The sequence below is a fragment of the Phyllobates terribilis genome, unplaced genomic scaffold (assembly GCF_046119375.1).
Source record: "Phyllobates terribilis strain yellow unplaced genomic scaffold, ASM4611937v1 Scaffold_3__8_contigs__length_932513732, whole genome shotgun sequence".
In the NCBI taxonomy this organism is placed as follows: domain Eukaryota; kingdom Metazoa; phylum Chordata; class Amphibia; order Anura; family Dendrobatidae; genus Phyllobates; species Phyllobates terribilis.
In genome coordinates, this window is record NW_027362763.1 from 247,391,153 (window position 1) to 247,399,746 (window position 8,594).

General features: G+C 41.0%; 1 long non-coding RNA gene across 1 annotated transcript; it reads left to right on the forward strand.

Annotated features, from left to right (window-relative positions):
* The first annotated feature begins 598 nt into the window (after positions 1 to 598).
* On the forward strand, positions 599 to 2,670 carry LOC141258056 (uncharacterized). The gene is made up of 4 exons (XR_012318183.1): positions 599 to 760; positions 1,013 to 1,071; positions 1,391 to 1,553; positions 2,364 to 2,670. It is a non-coding gene; the product is annotated as an uncharacterized lncRNA (long non-coding RNA).
* Positions 2,671 to 8,594: the final 5,924 nt, after the last annotated feature.

Sequence of the window (8,594 nt, forward strand, 5' to 3'; positions counted from 1 at the left end):
ATATGCCGGGAAATGAGAATAACAGTATTTACAATGACAATATTAATAACATGAACATAGGAAAAAATAGCTGAAGCCAGTCACAAAACTATGCTCCAGTTATGGCAATGAAAGCTCAATACAAACAACACACATCAAGTTTCACAAACTACTCTAAGCTAATTTTCTATCTGGCTTTCCACTATTCGGGCCGCACTGCTACAGTGTCCTAACTAAGGAAAACTATACTTAACCCTAACACAGTTCAACACCGGTGAGTCACTCACAATTGCACAGATCAGACGCAGAAGGTGGCCGCCGTTTGTTCCCGGTGTAACTGTCCTGAATCAATTCACTTGAGTCCTTTCTCCTGTATATTGGATCTTTTTCTTCTGCAGGCAAGTCAATTTTGTTTCACTTTCACTATTGAGGAATGGCTGTGTTATCTGTTGCATCAGATCACAAGTCAGTCTTCAGGGAAACTGTTATTCAACAAGGGATGAATTTCTCTACTCTTTGACACAGTCCTGGCAATAAATCTTGCTAAAGTCCATACTCTTATCTCTCATAGATTAATAGTTTATTTATATAACCTCTCCTTATCAGGGAACCCACAGGAGTCTCTCTGTTCCCTCAGACACACACGAGGTCTCTCTGCTTCCTGGTTCTTCATCTCTCCCAGCACACACCAAGCAACCTGAGGAAGGGAGGCGACTAGTCCAAAAGCAGAAAACCCAAAGAGGAGCATGGTTTCTTAAAGCCACAGTGCATTCAATGTCCAGTATGGGCTGATCCCCTACATATTGGCCAATTTCTGCGTTAACTACCTTTCTTTCTATATAGCATTAATGCAGTTCAAATTTCATAAATTTGCTTGCATGCATCTTAGCGCTTACAGAGTGCTGCTGTATTCTCTTGTTCGTATATTATGCAGTCATGGCAGCTTGCACCTGTTCATACTTGCTTTAATCTGTTTGGAGGCTGGTCAGCATTTTTGTTTTTTGTCTTATCAGTTACATGTCTTAATTTTTAGGAAGAAGGTAGAAGATTGTCGGCATAAGGAGCTTCTGGCTGCATTTGCAGATAAGCTAGGTGAGTACAATCTTGTATCTACTACACATGTTCTCTATTCTGTAGCTATAACGATTTAGAGTCAGGTATGTGATAACTACAATACAGAACTTTACAATAGTTACTGGCTCAGTCATTGTTATAGAACATATTATGTGTTAGTAAGGCCTTGTTCAGATATTTGTGTTTCACTTATATATTCTATACCAGTTTTCACAGATCATTTCACAGAACATGTACCGATCATAATCAATGTGCATGTTCACATGTCAATTTTTTCATAGAAATCCCCGAATAGAAATATAAAACAATTTACAGCTTCTTTTCCTCTTCCCAACAGAGAAGCAGTATCCGGATATGATTGAGGATGACACGGAGTTATGGGTGGTAACAACAGTGGCAGGCTAAAGGAGAGAAATATAAAAAAATAACATCAACATCATGGCAGAAATTAACGTCATGATCAAATAATGTAATATCATCATCAATATCATCATAATACGGTATGTACTGTGCTTGCGTAATTTTATTGCTATTGTACAGTCATGTAACACAAGTCAAAAACTGCATATATACACCATATCTGGATGGTTTACAGTATGAGCCATGTTGGATGTATTTTCCTGGTCCTATTATGTTATTCCTGAAACTAAGTGATAGCACAGGTATATGGAAGTCACCAAACTCTCCTCCTTCCACTAAGATAATACATAGGATACGTCACCCCAAGCCTGCTGTGCTATGGGGATCTGAGAGGTGATGGGTAGATCTACAACCCCTGGCAAAAATTATGGAATCACCAGGCTCGGAGGATGTTCATTCAGTTGTTTAATGTTGTTGAAAAAAAGCAGATCACAGACATGGCACGAAACTAAAGTCATTTCAAATGGCAACTTTAGGGCTTTAAGAAACACTAAAAGAAATCAAGATTAAAAATGTGGTACTCACTAAGGGTAATTTTTTTCAGACCAAGCAGGGGGAAAAAATTATGGAATCACTCAATTCTGAGGAAAAAATTATGGAATCATGAAAAACAAACACACAAAAGAACACTCCAATACATGACTAGTATTTTGTTGCACCACCTCTGGCTTTAATAACAGCTTGTAGTCACCAAAATCTCCTTCCTCCACTATGATAATACATAGGCTTTGTCAACCCAAGCCTGCCGTGTGATGGGGATCTGGGAGGTGATGTGTAGATCTATATACTGTATATGAATAATATATATCAACTGTTTAGGAAAAAACTATGAGTATCAAATATTTACTTTTTTTCTGGACTAAAAGATGACAAAATCTCTTTGTTTCCAGGTTGTCACACCATCTACAATCGCTTAATATCTCTGTGACCAAGAAGCAAGGATTGAATAATATCCAAAGTGAAAACGTCTGCCAAATGTTCTCCTGAATGAATGATTTACTTTATTTTTGCCATAGAAGAATAATATAGTTGTGTATTAAAACTCTGTCATGATCTCTTCCTTCTATAAATAACAGCACATCTTATACGGAATTGGAATCTGAGCAACTTTGATCACCAGGAGCTTAATCCTTGATGGCATTGATACTATGCCCTTCGTTATGTGTGTGTGTGCTTCTAAAAACAAAAAAACTGACCAGCACCTCCTAGCAAAATAAAGCCAGTGTGAACAGGTGCAAGCTGCTATGGTGAATAATACGCAAACAAAAGAATACAGCAGCACTCTGTATGTGCTAAGAAAATGTGCATTCATTGAATATATGAAATGAAAACAAACTGCATTACTTCTATATACTTAGAAAATGAAGGTAAAGATTGGCAAATTTCCGTGTGCCTTCTAGTTAGGAAAAGGCAGTGAGAGAGAGATCCTCATGACTTCTTCTAATTATGTTTCACCTCTGCAGAGTTTGTCACCCAGACTTCTTTACCTCCTAACTCATTCTATATACAGAGAAACAATATTGCCACACGGTGTGCCCCATGTAAATGATAGCTTCACACAATGTGCCCCTTGTGATATATCATATTCAAACTGCAGTCTGCACCACATATTGTCACCTAAAATAAGTACTAATCTACTTTGTCCAGTGTACCTATGTGTACCTAAAAGAATTGATGTTATTTTGAAATCAAAAGGCAATCACACTAAATAATGTTTTCATTTAGATTTTTATTTTGTTCATTCACTTTGTAGTTTATTTTATCAATTAACAAAATGCAAACACTTCTATTTTTGAAATATTCTTACTTTGCAGCATTTTTCCACACCTGCTTAAAAATTGTGTACAGTACTGTATATGCAGATTGTACTACCCAAACACATCATCAACATAATTTAAAGACCCTAAATAAAGGCCAACATCTATCTCAATACAATTTACTCATTCACAGGATCGCTCAGCTCGGTCGAGCATTCTTGTGTTCTCTATGAGAGAGCTGCTGTCAGTCACCTTTAGCAGTGGATTATCTCTAGAGAGATTGAAAGGATTGGCCATTGGAATTCCAGCATGATAATCCTTCTCTCTTCCATGTTGAAAGGCAAGAGACCCTCATACATGTTAGACTATTGGCCAATCCTGCTGATATCGCAGGTTTGGCTGACTTTTGTATGATGTTGTATGAGGACCTTAAAGGGGTATTGTCAAGTTAGTAAAGGTTTGCAATTGACTTGATTTTTCTATCTGCTCTCGTTCTCTTGCAATGACAGCATTCATATTGTATAGCTGGTTTTCATGGAGATTGGCCACTAGCGCCTGCTAAGACCTTGGTCTAGAGTGCGTAGTAGCTACTTTCCCGGACAGGGGTCAACTCCTAACATTCTAGCCACCTATCTACAGGCCAATGATTTCTATACAGCATTTAGCTGCTCACACCCTCTCTCTCAGCTTCTGACAAGCTGCTGTAATAAATATTGCAAAATCACCAGCCTTAGCAGCATTAGCTTCTCCCACAGCAGTTCTCCTAATCATGGCTCTCGACTCTTGCTGTCCTAAGCTGTGTACTTGTTCAAATGCCCTTTTATCTCTGTGTGTATAGTGATTGAAGAGTACACTGATAGCTGAATGTGTTATAGCAGAACTTGTGCTGAGCTACATAGCTCTGCTAATGCTAAAGCTTTACTGCTCACTAGAACTGTCACTCAAAGAGCAGTGCCGACCCTGCCAGAAACCAGAAACTGTGCATGCAGTGTGATCTGTGGACAAGCATGGTGTGAAGAAGAATCTGAGCAGAAATATAGGTTTGTTGAAAAAGATTCAGTGTATCTTTTATTTCATTCATTGAAATCCCTGATGTTTGTATGCATATGGGCAGCATGGTGCCATTGCAGAACTGGGGACAACATTCCGTAAATAGTTTATATGTTCTCCCCGTGTTTCCATTGGATTTCTCCCACACTCCAAAGACATACTGATAATGAATTTAGATTGGGAGCCTCAATGGGGACAGTGATGATCATGTGTGTAAAGTGCTGTGGAATAAGATGGCACTAAATAAGCAAGTAAAATAAATAAATAAGGTCCAGTGGGTGGTCCTATTCAGTTATTGACAGCTATGTACATACAATGGGGAAAGTAAGTACACTGCTCAAAAAAATAAAGGGAACACTCAAATAACACATCCTAGATCTGAATGAATGAAATATTCTCATTGAATACTTTGTTCTGTACAAAGTTGAATGGGCTGACAACAAAATCACACAAAAATCATCAATGGAAATCAAATTTATTAACCAATGGAGGCCTGGATTTGGAGTCACCCCCAAAATTAAAGTGGAAAAACACACTACAGGCTGATCCAACTTTGATGTAATGTCATTATAACAAGTCAAAATGAGGCTCAATATTGTGTGTGGCCTCCACGTGCCTGTATGACCTCCCTACAATGCCTGAACATGCTCCTGATGAGGTTGCGGATGGTCTCCTGTGGGATCTCCTTCCAGACCTGGACTAAATCATCCGCCAACTCCTGGACAGTCTGTGGTGTAACGTGATGTTGGTGGATGGAGCGAGACATGACGTCCCAGATGTGCTCAATCGGATTCAGGTCTGGGGAACGGGCGGGCCAGTCCATAGCTTCAATGCCTTCATCTTGCAGGAACTGCTGACACACTCCAGCTACATGAGGTCTGGCATTGTCCTGCATTAGGAGGAACCCAGGGCCAACCGCACCAGCATATGGTCTCACAGGATCTCATCTGGGTACCTAATGACAGTCAGGCTACCTCTGGCGAGCACATGGAGGGCTGTGCGGCCCTCCAAAGAAATGCCACCCCACATCATTACTGACCCACTGCCAAACCGGTCATGCTGAAGAATGTTGCAGGCAGCAGATCGCTCTCCACTGCGTCTACAGACTCTGTCACGTCTGTCACATGTGCTCAGTGTGAACCTGCTTTCATCTGTGAAGAGCACAGGGCGCCAATGGCGATTTTGCCAATTCTGGTGTTCTGTGGCAAATGGCAAGCGTCTTGCACGGTGTTGGGCTGTGAACACAACCCCCATCTGTGGACGTCGGGCCCTCATACCACCCTCATGGAGTCGGTTTCTGTAGACACATGCACATTTGTGGCCTGCTGGAGGTCATTTTGCAGGGCTCTGGCAGTGCTCCTCCTGTTCCTCCTTGCACAAAGGCGGAGGTAGCAGTCCTGCTGCTGGGTTGTTGCCCTCCTACGGCCCCCTCCACGTCTCCTGGTAGCGCCTCCAGCCTCTGGACACTACGCTGACAGACACAGCAAACCTTCTTGCCACAGCTCGCATTGATGTGCCATCCTGGATGAGCTGCACTACCTGAGCAACTTCTGTGGGTTGTAGAGTCCATCTCATGCTACCATGAGTGTGAAAGCACAACCAACTTTCAAAAGTGACCAAAACATCAGCCAGAAAGCATTTGTACTCAGATGTGGTCTGTGGTCCCCACCTGCAGAACCACTCCTTTATTGAGGGTGTCTTGATAATTGCCAATAATTTCCATCTATTGTCTATTCCATTTGCACAACAGCATGTGAAATTGATTGTCAATCAGTGTTGCTTCCTAAGTGGACAGTTTGATTTCACAGAAGTTTGATTTACTTGGAGTTATATTCTGTTGTTTAAGTGTTCGCTTTATTTTTTTGAGCAGTGTATTTGATACACTGCCAATTTTGCAAGTTTTCCCACTTACAAAGAATGGAAAGGTCTGTAATTTTTATTATAGGTACACTTCAACTATGAGAGACAGAATCTTAAAAAAAAAAAAATCAGAAAATCACATTGTATGATTTTTATGTAATTAATTTGCATTTTATTGCATGAAATAAATATTTGATACAATGGAAAAACAGACCTTAATATTTAGTACAGAAACCTTTGTTTGCAATTACAGAGGTCAGATGTTTCCAGTAGTTCTTGACCAAGTTTGTATACACTGCAGCAGGGATTTTGGCCCACTGCTCCATACAGATCTTCTCCAGATCTTTCAGGTTTTGGGGCTGTCGCTGGGCAACATTGAGTTTCAGCTCCCTCAAAAGATTTTCTGTTGGGTTCAGGTCTAGAGACTGGCTAGGCCACTCCAGGACCTTGAAATGTTTCTTATGTAGCCACTCCTTAGTTGCCCTGCCTGTGTGTTTCTGGTCATTGTTATGCTGGAAGACCCAGCCAAGACCCATCTTTAATGCTCTTACTGAGGGAAGGAGGTTGTTGGCCAAAATCTCGCGAAACATGACCCCATCCATCCTACCTTCAATATGGTGCAGTTGTCCTGTCCCCTTTGCAGAAAAGCAACCCCAAAGTATGATGTTTTCCCCACCATGCTTTACAGTTAGGACGGTGTTCTTGGGGTTGTACTTATCCTTCTTCTTCATTCAAACACAGAGAGTGGAGTTGATGCCAAAAAGTTCTATTTTGGTCTCATCTGACCACATGACCTTCTCTCATGCCTTCTCTGGATCTTCCAGATGTTTACTGGCGAACTTCAAATGGGTCTGGGCATGTGCTGGCATGAGCAGGGGAACCTTGCATGCCCTGAAGGATTTTAATATATGATGGCGGCAGAGTGTGTTACAGATGGTAATGTTTGAGACTATGGTCCCAGCTCTCTTCAGGTCATTGACCAAGTCCTCCTGTGTAGTTGTGGGCTGATTCCTGACCTTTCTCAGAATCATCCTTACCCCATGGGGCAAGATCCTGCATGGAGCCCCAGACCGAGGAAGATTGATAGTCATCTATGTTTCTCCCATTTTCTAATAATTGTGCCAACTGTTGTTACCTTGTCATCAAGCTGCTTGCCTGTTGTCCTGTAGCTCATCCCAGCCTTGTGCAGGTCTAAAATTTTGTCCCTGTTGTCCTTAGACAACTCTTTGGTCTTGGCCATGGTTGAATGGTTGGAATGTGATTGATTGAGTGTGTGAACAGGTGTATTTTATACAGGTATTGAGTTCAAACAGGTTCAACTGATACAGGTAATGAATGCAGAGTAGGAGGGCTTCTTAACCGCTTCCCGACCGCCCACTGTAGATAAACGTCCGCGCTGCCTGGGCTCTGTGCAGCGCGGACGTTTAAAAACAGTGGGTGGTCCCGCAGCACTCAGGACCCCCAGGGTCCTGCAAGCGCTGCGGGTGCGGTGCAGAGCGATAGCTCTGACAGGGAACATCATCGGGACCTGATTGGATCAGGTCCCAGTGATGTTAACCCTTAGCTGTCTTCTATATGCCGCAATTTATAGTGATCGCGGCATATAGAAGACAGCAGGAGGAGAGGGGGTGGTATACTTACCTCTCCGAAGACCCCTGATACCTTCCAGGACCTGACGTTGCTATGGCAGCTGGAGGTCACATGACCGCCTCCAGATCTGCCATATATGGTGACCTGCCTGGCTCAGCCTGCAGCCGAAGCCTGGCAGGACACACTGACTGTGAAACAGCATAGATCTCATGTATTACATTACATGAGATCAGTGATCAGAAAAATAAAAATTAATGTCCCATACAGCAACTAAGTAAAAATGTAAAAAAATTGTAAAAAAAAAAGTTTTGAAACTGTTAAAAAAATAACAAAATAAATAAAAATAAATAAATAAAATATTAAACTGATAAATCCGTATATTTATGCAAAAACAAAAAAAGTACACATATTTGGTATCGCCGCGTCCGAAACAACCCGAGCTGTAAAACTGTCACAATAATTAACTCCTTCTGTGCACACCGTAATAAAAATAAATAAAAAACGGAGCAAAAACCTATGCTTTTTCCTCATATCGCAAAACAAAAAGTGGAAAAAAATGCGATCAAAAAGCAAAATGGAAATAAAAATGGTACCGCTGAAAACGTCATCTTGTTCCGCAAAAAACAAGCCGCCATACAGCTCCATCAGCCGAAAAATAAAAAAGTTATACCTCTCAGAATAAAGCAATGCAAAAAAAATATTTTTTCTATAAAATTGTTTTATTGTGTAAAAGCGCCAAAACGTAAAAAAATATACAGTAAGTGTAGTATCGCTGTAAACGTACTGACCCGAAGAATAAAAAAAACCTCAAAAAACAATTCCTGAATTGTTGGTTTTTGTTAATTTTACCTCCAAAAAAACGGA